This window comes from Rhinatrema bivittatum, chromosome 7 (genome assembly GCF_901001135.1).
Source record: "Rhinatrema bivittatum chromosome 7, aRhiBiv1.1, whole genome shotgun sequence".
Lineage (NCBI taxonomy): Eukaryota > Metazoa > Chordata > Amphibia > Gymnophiona > Rhinatrematidae > Rhinatrema > Rhinatrema bivittatum.
The window spans coordinates 91,034,554-91,047,578 of record NC_042621.1 but is presented as its reverse complement, the minus strand read 5'-3'; the positions used below and the strand labels follow the sequence as shown (position 1 = coordinate 91,047,578).

General features: G+C 42.4%; 1 protein-coding gene across 3 annotated transcripts in view; it reads left to right on the top strand.

Annotated features, from left to right (window-relative positions):
- HSDL1 (hydroxysteroid dehydrogenase like 1) overlaps positions 1-13,025 on the top strand; it is a 47,565-nt gene that overhangs the window by 11,997 nt on the left and 22,543 nt on the right. The gene's annotated exons all lie outside the window — the stretch shown is intronic.

The window sequence follows — 13,025 nt, the reverse complement described above, 5'->3', positions numbered from 1 at the left end:
TGACATCCTCCAACTGCACTGAATAAACCCATCTCTCATAGCTCAGTAAAAACTTTACTGAGCATGGCAGGAGCACTCCCTCATCATCCCTTCAGTCTCTGTCTGAGCTACTGCATGTTTGTGTTCCCTCTTTCTCTCTCTTTCCTTAAGATTGTTTGTTTTTCTAATTTTTACTAACTTTTTGCAGTTTTAGATTTATATTCTGCTTTCAGGCTTTTCAAAGCGGATTACCTACAGTACCTGAATGTATTTCCCTATCCCCAAAGGCCTCACAATCTAAGAGCCTGATTCTTCAAGGCATTTTCTCATAGACACGGAATGGGAGAAATGCCTTAGTGAATCAGGCCGTAAGTTTGTACCTGAGGCAATAGAGGGTAAAGTGACTTGCCCAAGGTCACAAGGAGAAGCAGTGGGTTTGAACCCTGATTTCCCTGGTTCATAGCAGCAGCTGTAACCACTAGGATACTCCTCCACCTTTGTCTCTTTCTGCTGCCTTGGCAGCCTCTCAACAGCACTTTTAAGTGCTGTTCCAAAAAAAAGCTAAAGCTCCTTTTACAACTTAAGCGGTGTCGAAGGAAAAGTGATAGGTCAAGAAACCTGCCATTAGCAGCTTCAGGGTCTGTATTTGTGGGTGCCAGATGTCCATTACTGACTCCCATGAATATGTTACAATCGCCTGGGCCTAGAAAATATGTTGCATTGCTACAACTGTGGTCATATGTCTCCCAAAGTGCAACAGTCTATAGTGTACCTGGACTTTCAGAAACTATTTGACAAAGTACCTCATGAAAGCCTCTTGAGGAAATTAAAAGTCATGGGATAGGAGGCAATGTTCCATTGTGGATTGAGACCTGTTTAAAAGAGAAAACAGAGTTAGGGCTAAATGGTCAATTTTCTCATTGGAGAAAAGTGACTAGCAGAATGCCTCAGGGACCTGTGATGGGACCGCTGCTGTTTAACAAATTTGGTGATACAAAATTATTCAAAGTTGTTAAATCACAAGAGAACTGTGAGAAATTGCAAGAGGACCTTATGAGGCTGGAAGACTGGCATCCAAATGGCAGATGACAATATGTGTGGACAAGTGCAAAGTGATGCACATAAGGAAGAGGAACCCAAATTATATTTACACAATGCAAGTTTCCCCATTGGTAGTCACATCCCAGGAAAAGGATCTAGGCATCATCATGGATATGATAAAATCCTCTGCAAATAGAATGTTAGGAATTAATAGGAAAGAAATGCAGAATAAAATGGAGACTATCAAAATATCTTTCTCTCGCTCAGTGGTTCGACTGCACCTTAAGTACTGTGAGCAGTTCTGGTCACCACATCTCAAAGAAGATATAGCGGAATTAGAAAAGCTACAGAGAAGGGCAACCAAAATGATAAAAGGGCTAGAACGATTCCCTACGAAGAAAAGTTAAAGAAGTTGGGGCTTTTCAGTTTGGAGAAGAGATGGCTGAGGGGAAATATGATAGGTCTATAAGAAGAGTTGATTGGAAGGGGTTGTTTACACGTGCAATGAAGTTACTGGGTGATACATTTAAGGCAAATAGAAAATACTTTTTTACTCGATGCATAATTTAAACTCTGGAATTAATAATAGTGTAGCTGGGTTTAAAAAATGTTTGGACAAGCTCCTGGAAGAAGAGGCCATAAATCATTATTAAGATGGACTTGGGGTTCTCCGAGGACAAGCAGGATAAGAACATAAGAACATGCCATACTGGGTCAGACCAAGGGGTCCATCAAGCCCAGCATCCTGTTTCCAACAGTGGCCAATCCAGGCCATAAGAACCTGGCAAGTACCCAAAAACTAAGTCTATTCCATGTTACTGTTGCTAGTAATAGCAGTGCTTATTTTCAAAGTCAACTTAATTAATAGGTAATGGACTTCTCCTCCAAGAACTTATCCAATCCTTTTTTAAACACAGCTATACTAACTGCACTAACCACATCCTCTGGCAACAAATTCCAGAGTTTAATTGTGCGTTGAGTGAAAAAGAACTTTCTCCAATTAGTTTTAAATGTGCCACATGCTAACTTCATGGAGTGCCCCCTAGTCTTTCTATTATCCGAAAGAGTAAATAACTGATTCACATCTACCCATTCTAGACCTCTCATGATTTTAAACACCTCTATCATATCCCCCCTCAGCTGTCTCTTCTCCAAGCTGAAAAGTCCTAACCTCTTTAGTCTTTCCTCATAGGGGAGCTGTTCCATTCCCCTTATCATTTTGGTCGCCCTTCTCTGTACCTTCCCCATCACAATTATATCTTTTTTGAGATGCGGCGACCAGAATTGTACACAGTATTCAAGGTGCGGTCTCACCATGGAGCGATACAGAGGCATTATGACATTTTCAGTTTTATTCACCATTCCCTTTCTAATAATTCCCAACATTCTGTTTGCTTTTTTGACTGCCGCAGCACACTAAACCGACGATTTCAATGTGTTATCCACTATGACACCTAGATCTCTTTCCTGGGTGGTAGCTCCTAATATGGAACCCAACATCGTGTAATTATAGCATGGGTTATTTTTCCCTATATGCATCACCATGCACTTGTCCACATTAAATTTCATCTGCCATTTGGATGCCCAATTTTCCAGTCTCACAAGGTCTCCCTGCAATTTATCACAATCTGCTTGTGTTTTAACTACTCTGCACAATTTTGTATCATCTGCAAATTTGCTTATCTCACTTGTCGTAGTCCTCGCACAAGGGTGACATCAGATGGAGCCCCAATGCGGAAAACTTATGTCAAAGTTTCTAGAACTTTGATTGGGAACACTGAGCATGACCAGTATGCCCTATACCATGCGTCCACACGGGATCCCTCTTTAGTCTCTTCTTTTCTGCGAAACTGTAAGCCTCACAGTCTGAGCTCACTTTTGCTGTTTTTTTTCCTTGCAGAAAACATTTTGTTCTTCACATTTTTTTGGTTTTTTTTTTCCTTTGATCCGTCGCCAGATTTTTCCTGTAGTGTTCTTAGTCAGGGTTTTCTGTGTTTCAGGTAAGCTTTCTTTTGCGGTCGATTCCTTCCATAGTGGTGGTGCCTCAGTACCCATCGCTATCACTTTCAACTTTGCAAACTTTTTGTTTCGCCCTGACATGGCCACGTCCGATTTTCACCGATGTCCCCAGTGCCCAAGGATCATGTCTATCACTGATTCTCATGAGGTGCATATCCTCTGCCTGGGGGCATCGCATGACGTCCGGGGTTACCACTTATGCACCCAGATGACCCCGAAGGAATGTCTGCTTCGATTCAACAAGATCATCTCTTCAGGTTGAGGAAGTCCAGGGCATCGGCAACATCAGCCTTGAAGGACCTGGAGCCACATCGATGGACATTACGCCATCGACATTGGCGGGACTGTTGGTTCCATCAATGTCGCCAGTGGATAGGGGTGCCGGAGACCGACAGTTGTCAATCTTCTCCAGGCCAAGGACATTGGGTTTGTCATCTTCAACCTCTGCACCGGGGAAAGACTGCGCCAAGCATTGAGGGAAGCCTAAGAAGCATCAGCACCGGTCCCTGTTGATTCACGGTGCTGGGCACAGGGATGAACTGGCTTTTGCCGTGATGCCTCTGAAGCAATGCCACAGTGACGAGAGCACATCCTCTATCCATGCTGGGGGTCCATGAGTCTCCACCAGTCCTGGTGCCAGTCGCTAATCACCCTCGTGGGTCCGAAGAAGATTTGGCCACCCCTCCATCCTCCCAGTCAGTGTTGGAATCAGCAATGTTTGAGGAGGAGTTGGAGTGCTGAGTCCAGCTGGTGGTGGAGTGGGAGCTACAGGACTTCGTTCCTGTTGCACCGATGGCACCGAATTAACAGATAAGTGTGAGAAAAATAAGTATGAAAGCTTGCTGGGCAGACTGGATGGGCCATTTGGTCTTCTTCTGCCGTCATTTCTATGGTTCTAAATGAACATAGAAAATGTACAGTACAGAGAAGGATGACGAAAATGATAAAGGGAATGGAAATATTCCTTTTATGGAGAGAGGCTAAACAGATTAGGTTTCTTTAGCATGGAAAAGTAATGACTGCCCCTCTCAATGATTGAAATTTATAAAATCATGAGTGGGGTGTAACGGTTAAATAGGAAATGGAATTTTACTCTTTCAAACTCTAGGACTAGGGGACATTCCATGAAACTAGCAACCAGCATATTGAAACAAATTGTAGGAACTAGTTTTTCAATCAGTACACAATCAAGCTATGAAATCTGTTGCCGGAAGATATGGTCAAGGCAATTAATGAGGACTGGACAAGTTCCTGAAGGAAAAATCCATAAACAGTTAATAATCAGGTAGACGGGAAAACCAATGCTTATTCCTGGGAGTGACATACGAGAAATAGATCAACTGTTGGGGATCTGCTGGGTACTTGTGACCCGGTCTGGCCACTGTCAGAAACAGAATGCTAGGCTTGTTGGATCTTGGTCTGACCCAGCATGGCACTTATGTTCATGATGCCAGCCACTCTGAAGCCTGATGACAGCAAGATTAAATAGCACTGTTTGTGAGAGGCTTAACATAACACAATGTAACAAGGATTAACAGTGCTACAAATGAAAGGCACCAGGCATTCCAGTAGCACTGGACACTTCAAGGATTTCATGAATCCATGTAGGTTAGGTGTGGAGGTGCCATATGAGGGTGAGGTTGACTGAAGCTGGGTGAGGCATATGTTTGTGCTCCAGTTGTTATGTTTGCCTCCGGGATGCTGTCTACCAAAGTTTCTGGCATAGTATGTCGTGATAGTGTGCTGAAGTGTGGGCAATCTGAGACCTGATGGACATTCTAACTCCCATGGATCAACCTTTTGATGGCATTTCAGTAATCCATGAAACTTTTGGCATCTTTTGTATACTTTTAATCAAGTTTATCTCTATATAGTGTGTCTGCTTCAAAGCTGATTTTATTCCTCCATTAGACATCAGTATTACAGTGACCCTAGAGTCTTTTGGTTTCTCTTAAACAGTTACATACTTGAAATTGTGCTGACATTGGCAGACTATTTTGGTATCTTGAAGATATTCTGGTGCATTAGCTGCATCTCAGCCTTGTGCCTCAAGAATGCCATGAGTGTGTTTCAGCATATTATGGGTATGGCAGTGCCTTGAGATTTCTTTAGCACAGCTGTTCCTGAAATATATTTTGTCTTAGGATTCACTACTTCCCCTCGGGTGTTTTGAGAATCCACAATCTGTTGTACTTTAATGCATTACAATTTCTCTATCGATTACTACTTCCAGAGTGCATGAAGGAACCAGGCATCTATTTACTATGCTGCAGGATTTTCTCCAGAGGAAAATACCATGGGGTTTACTAAACTGCATGGTATTTTTCCCTAGCAGTAAAATACTATGGGAAAAATTAAAATGTTAGTTGCCGCACAAATGCCACGTGATGGCAATCTCTCAGCCATCTTGATAAAAGACCAGAGCAGCCCAAAAAAGCACGGGTCCTCTATCCCACCACCTCTAGAGGCAGCCCTTTTGTTTAAATTCCCCTTGGCCTTCAGGTCCTCACCCTAGTCCACCCCACGCCTGATCCTCTCCCTTGTCTAACCCTACTGCGATCTGAAGTGCCCCCTAGGCTCTGGGCCCCACACTGTCTGAGAAAATGGCGCCAGCTGACATGTTATGCTTCTATCATGAGACGGGGCATAAGATATTAACTATCGGCTGGTATATTACCACATGAAAGTTTAAATATATGATTCCAATGAGACATTATCATGAAGGAATCCATGCATTAAAAATTGTAAATTAAGAGATACATATGTTTATAATGTTACAAAAATGTTTTATTTAGTATCAAAAAATAATTTATAATAAATTTGCAAACTAGAAAATTGGCGCAATACGTCACAAATATTTTATAAAAACACACTACCACTTCACCAAACTCTTTCAAACTGCCTAAGCTCATTCACTTCAAATAACATCTACTCAATTTATTAAAATAAGTTATATACAACATAATATTCAAAGCTGTCACACTCTTGAAATTATCTCATTAGCGTTGTCTACTTGTGAACTAGAAAAAAAACTGTTCAGATAAATTTACAACTGTCCAATTTAGATTATCCCTACAAAGACAGGATCCGCGTTGTTTCGCAAACTTGAGGTATCTTCAGGGGATATATAAACAATCTGTAAGTTGATCCGCCGAAACTTCCTCACGTTCTGTTAATTATGAGAGCCCAGCTCTCTTTTCTGCCAAGGAATTCAAATATGTGACTGTGTAGATTACTGCTGTTTTTCAGGAGGAAATCTCTGTGATATAGAAAAGTTTTCGATGTTGTATGATGAAGTGCTATTAAAACGGGTTCAACTCCATTTTCTTAGGGATGGTGTATGGTCTAGGAGTGCCTCCTAGACTCTGGAGTCTAGGAGTCACTCTGGGCCTCACATATATGACAAGGGGTGGGTTGTGAGGGTCTGGTGGCGGGGAGGGGGGGGGGGTTGTCGAATTTAAACAAAGGGCCAGGGTTGGGAAGGGAAGAGAGGGGCCTGCACCACATGATTAAAGCTTATGTTTTGAAGGGTTCCTGCTTTGGGGCTGCTTCAAGAGGCAGTGGTAGGGGGTATGTGACTGGGGTTCTCACAAGACCCCTCTGGGATTTTGTTAGACTTTGAAGGGAGGAGGGGAGTATTTCGTTCAGGCTGTTCAGGCTCTTTCACACACTGAGCTGGGAGGATTGGGATGTAAATTAACATTCCGATGCTCCCAAGGAAAGTTGGCTACAACTCAGAGTTGTAGCTTACTCTCATGAAAATAACACAGCTTACAATTTTTCAGGCAAACCATATTACTTTACTATGAAATTGCCTAGTAATGCGCTGTCTTGCATGCATTTGCTTACAAAGCAGCTTGTTACTATTTTGAGGTTACTGGGGACAAAATAATGTGCAGTATTTAAAATACTGTACGTTATCACTGTTGTAAGGCACTTACCACGCGATAAATATGTTTTTTTTTGGTGGGGGATTTCAGTTTATATTAAAACTTTATAGCCTGCATTTGTCATGGTGGTTCAAGGCAGCTACCAGGTCAAACATACATATTAAAAATAAGACATACAAAACATCACAAACGTAGCAGTCTGCATTATACTGGAGATTGTGAATTTTACGAGCATAGTAGTCACGTTTGGTTTGTTGTATAGTGTACCTGTATTTATGCATGAGTTGGCAGTAGAGAGTTTTTGAGGCAGGTGTAGAGTGTTTATGCCAACTCCTTTCGGCGTTTCTGAGGAGGATGACCAGGAGGATGAAATAGGGTACGAAAAATTGAATGTCATCTGTGTAAATTCTGTAATTTATACCTAGATAGGAAAAGATTTTACAGATGGGAGCGAGGTAAATATTATATTCCAGTCGGTACAACATTCCATTCTGAGCATGAGTTCCCTAAACTGATTTGTTGGAATCTGATAGAAAAGATTTAACCTACCTGAGAACGATACCGTGCTTAACGTGGCTTGGTATCTTTGCTAGGACGTCAAGTATATTTATGCCTTAAATATCCCCATAGACTAATAACTCAAGTATGCCCTAGATTTCATTACCTCAAAGGGCTTTGCTTCATGAGCATGTTGGTGTGTCTTGTCTTAAAGCAGCACCATATCAAGAGTTTCACATACTGTAGGCTACTTATGTTTCACAGAATTGTCATGAACTTTTCAGCTGACCATCTCAAAAATCACTTTTGATCCTTGGAGGTACTTCAGCTGCTTGAGTGTATTTTTGCACAATCTGAGTCCAACATTTTCAGTGCATTCCTTGGGTGCAATAATAAATTACTGGTGCAAACTTTATGGGTTGGTTTTACCTACAGTGTTTGCACTATGCAGGTAATTTTGCTTTGAATATTGCTCCTTGGAAATGTACCCACAGATTTGTGGATATTTTCTCTGGCCAAAACTATGCCCAGTGTTGCCCCTCTGTTCTAACCCTGCACATGAACACCTCCAAACAAATACCATTTTACCGCAGGCATGACTGAAAATTTCACTCTGTGTATGGCATAATGATACTTCAAAAAGATCAGCATTTTGAAACAGGTCAAACACAATATCAAAAGTGCTTACTTCTTTATTATGATGCTTCTTCATCACATTAATAACTGACTTTTCAGTACAGTGCATGTACAGAAAAGATGTACCGAGGTTTCTGGAACATTATGTTCATAATGCATCTGCTGGTATCCAGCCCCTCATTGCACTTTTATCTTATCCATACATTCTGGCACCATATACTTTCCACATAGGGCACAATTAAATGCCTGCACTATGTGTTGTTGAATTATTTTGATGGTGATACTCTTCTTTAATTTTAATTAGAAAAACAACCTATTGAGTCATATGGAGGGAAAGTTTCAAAAGCCATTTACCAAGGTAAATGGGTTATTTTAAAATTGCCCACCCTTCCTATGGAATCCACAATGCATGTCCTTTTTTTTCATGAGAAAAGGAGCCAGACTCTGAGGTGAGATTAGGTTGGGTGAGGCAATAGCATGCATTTTCAAAACTACTTGTGTTATTTTGAAGAGAATTAATGCCCACAAAAAAAATTTCTCCAACAACCTGCACATTGGAGTTGGATTAAGTAGCCATAAGAGGCTTCTTTATATAGCCCAGTATTGGTACTTTATGAGGTTTCCCCAGTTCAAAATACATACTTTCATTTTCTAGCCAGACTTTTTCATAATTTAGTATTTATCATAGTGTCTGGCACCATCTGGATTTATTATTTTGAGTATTGAGTCACAAAAAAAATTGGGCATTAATCTCTGTGAGTACTTTTTCCCTAGGTAATTTTTCAAAGGGAAGGAATCTGCAGACTTTGTATGTATGCAGGCTATTTTGAAAAACTTACCCCAAGGCATCCATAATCCCAGCATGTACCAAAACAGCTGTCTGTTGGTTCCCAAGTTTCAGGATTTTTTTTACATGCTTTGTCATGAATTCAGCTTATGGATCTTTCTATGTTCTGCTTAAAACTTAGCATAACTGTAGCTATACTTCCTCTGGATTTCCTAGAACGTAGTTTCTTTTCACTGAGCATACAATGTCATTAATCTTTGCAGACATTCTTTTAGCTTTCTTTGAAGAAAAAATAATTTAGAAGGCATTTACATGGATTCACACTCACTATCCATCTGCTTTTGAGAGCCACACTCAGTTCACTCTAGATCAGCGTTCTATGTAAAAAAACAAATTAACAGTTGAAGTTAATGATTTTCAGTTTGTGCTATGCTTCAAGCATAGTTAAGCTCTAATTCTAGATCTTGAATCTTCAAGTTAATTTCCAGGCTTAGGATATATAGTAACTGTACTAAATGATGGCAGATAAAGACCCAAATGGTCCATTTATTCTGCTCAGCATAATGTTTAAGGTTGTAACTGCTGCTTTGTGTAGGTTACTCCCATGCAGAAATGTTACACCTAAAATTACCCCAGGTTACCCCATTTCATCATTTTCATCCTCTAGCCACTAGAGATCCACTGGGGCAGATTTTCAAAGGGTTATGCGTGTAACTAACGCGCAATCCCGAAAACCTGCTCCTGCGCGCGCCGAGCCTATTTTCCATAAGCTCAGCGACGCGCGCATGTCCCGGGGTTTGAAAAAGGGGCAGGAAGGGGGCGGGGCGCCAGTCCGGGGGCAGGACCAAGGCCTCCGGCACAACAAAGGTAGGGGGGGATTTAGGTAGGGTTGGGGGGCGGGTTAGATAGGGGAAGGTGGGAGGGAGCAGAAGGAAAGTTCCCTCCGAGGCCGTTCCGATTTCAGTTTCGGAGCGGCCTCTGAGGGAATGGGGAAAGCCATCAGGACTCCCCTAGGGCTCGGCGTGCACAAGTGTGCACCCCTTGCGCGCACCGACCCCAGATTTTATAACGTGCATGCAGCTGCGCCCGCATGTTATAAAATCGGGTGTACGTTTGTTCGCGCCGGGTAGTGCGCACAAATGTACCCCGCGCACACAGGTTATAAAATCTGCCCCTTTGTGTTTATCTCATTCTCCACCAAACTTCTGTCTCTACAACCTCCTCCAGGAGGGTATTCACCACCTGTGTACGGGTATGCAGGAGAAAACACTAGAACACCTTAGGCTCAGTCCACCTTAAAACCTTTATAGCAGCAGGGAGTCCTGGGGCAGTTCCCTAGGGAGGGGAAATAACTAGGCAGGTCCAGGAGGGGAGAGGAGGCCCCAAAAAAGCCTAGGGAAGCCCAATAGTGCTGAACTGTTAGTTATATTGCTTTCTTTTTGTGAACTGCAAAGGGTAAACTAAGCTGCTTTTGTTTTATTTTCTTGTCATTTACAAAGAAGTTTATGAAAACAGCTAGCATCCGGCTTGAGTCTGGCTAACCCAGGGCTTCTCTCGAGCCTCACATATGGTGTAAAAATTGGGGTTTCTGCACTAAGCATGGACCAGGTAGAGAACCAAAAAAAAAAAATGGGGAAAATGTTCTTTTCTCCTTTTTCCTGGGCCTCATTGCAGTAGCAGCCCAGAGTTTAGTTCACAGCAGGCTAAGGTTGGATAGCTCTGCCTGGAATGTGTGTGATATTTTTTTTTTTTTTGTTTGCTCTTTTTATTTATTCCTTGGGGAAAGGAAATGTTTGAATGTTCCAGAATAAGGCAGATCCCTTCAAGAAAACATTTCTACTAAGGAAGCCAATAGGTTAACATGGCATGAGTAATACAAGCCCTTGATGAAGGGAAGCAGCAAAACCAGAGAGGGATTCAAACTTTACTTGAACAATTTGGCCAGCAACTGGGAATGTTGAGCCAACAACAGACAGCACTGACCCAGATGGCTCGAGCAATGCAAACCACCACCCACAAGCACACCCTCTGCTTCCTGTTCTGTTTAAGGTGAAGACCCGGATGTGTTCTTAAAGAATTTTGAAAGAACTACCTGACTGATTGGCAGGAAGCCAGTCAGCAAACCTACTTTCTGGCAAAAGCCAAGTGGCCTTTCAAGCAGTCAATCCAACTGGGAAAGCCAGCCACTCTGATGTCAAAACTGCCATCCTTGAAAGAGCAGCATACACGATAGAAACATATCAGCAACAATTCCAAAGACGCACCCTACAGCCTGGGGAAACTCCATGAAGCCTTTTTCATTGGCTAAAAGATGCCAGAAGGAAGTGGCTACAACCAGAGGTGAGGACAGGCCTAGAGGAACCAATCCAAGTGTTCTTAGAGCAGTTCTTGGACAGTCTGGAGTGGCCCATGTGAAATTGGGTGTGTTGGCATCTAGGACTCACACTGGAGAAAGCACTGGAAGTGGCAGACGCTATCCATCAGGCTCAGTTGATGCCAGAATTAGTGCGGAAACTAGAAAGACAACCTGCCCAAGCTCCCTGTCATGGCAGTGAACGTGCAGGATCCCAGCAACAGTCCTCAGAAAAGGACAGTTCTAGTCTCATACTTAGGTCACAGCCCCCAAGCTCCCCAACTTGTTGCAATTGTGGAAGGACAGGTCATTTGACCAGAGCAGTGAAGCTATGGATGTCGACCTAGTAACACCATCAGCACAGAGGCTAAAGCATACACTGACAAGGGAGGACATTCAGAGCAGGGACAACCACCGAATCAGAGAAAGAAAGGAGTCTCTGAAGCAAGAGGGAGCGCAGTTGAAGGAAGAAAGGGAATGATGAACTGTTGAAATCAAAGCAGAACAAGTCCCGCAGGCATGTTCTCATTGTGGAGCTAAAGAACACGTTATCAAGGACTGTCCCCCAACATGAGAATGAAGAGAAGGAGTATGACTGGGTGCATACTTTTGCAAAGATGAAAAGCAGTGATTTTATTGTATGGTCCACATGGGGGACTTTCAGACTTCGTGATCTCAGTTGAGCTGAATGAGGTTTCTAATCAAACTCTAGTGCATTCAGGATGTGGAAAGACTCTCTATAAAATCCTACCTTAGAGAGGGAAGATTAATTACAGGAAGAAGGCAACACTCTCCTATGTACATGGTGACCAGCAGCAGTATCCAACTAGTCGGGTTCTGCTAACAACTCCAGCAGGGCAAACCATTATGGAAGTGGGGAATACTTCCTGAGCTGCCATATCTTGTGGTTTTAGGGCATGATTGTCCTCAGCATGAAACCCTGTGGGCTCAGCTCACAGACAATAGGGCTAGACAGACGGCTTGACACCCAGAATCCAATAACACTGCCAGTGGACGGAATATTCCAGGTACCTGGTCAGCGTTTGCTGAGTGTACGGTGTAAAAAAGTTGGAAATAAGTAAATAAGACAAAGTAGAGAAACTTACTGCAATAAAGGAGGAACAGCAAGCACTCTGCGAACCCATGTCAAGTTCCTTGACAAGTGGGGAAGGGAAATCCTAGAAAATTAGACAATCCCAGCTTAGGACAGAGAAGGAAAATAGGAATGCTTGTTCATGTTCATTATTAATACTTTCTGATATTTAAAAATTTGTATCGTTTCTTCCCGGTCTTTCCTCTCCTCTTGGGTATACATATCTAGATCCTACAGTCTCATCCCATAAGTCTGTCAGTGAAGACTCCACTCCATTTTTGTTGACTTTTTCTGGACTGCTTCTATCTTGTCTCTACCCTTTTTGAGTTATGGTCTCCAGAACTGAACACAGTACACCAGGTAAGGCCTCACCAATGACCTGTACGGTACCATTAATGAGGCCTTTTTCCTGTTGGTTATGCCTCTATGTATGCAGCCCAGCATCTCTCTAGCCGTAGTCACCACTTTCTCACATTGCTTGCTACCTTTAGATAATCAGACATTATAACCCCAAGATCTCTCTCCTGATCCAATGCATTAGTTGTTCACTTCCCATCACATACATCTCTATACCTCTTCACATTAAATCTCAGCTGCCAAACCTTTGTTCATTCCTTAAGCTTTCTTAGATGGCTCCTCATTTTCTACACCTTCATGTGTTTCCACTCTTATATAGCTTAGTGTCATCTGCAAAAAGAAAACCCCCTCCCTCCATCCCCTCTACATCAT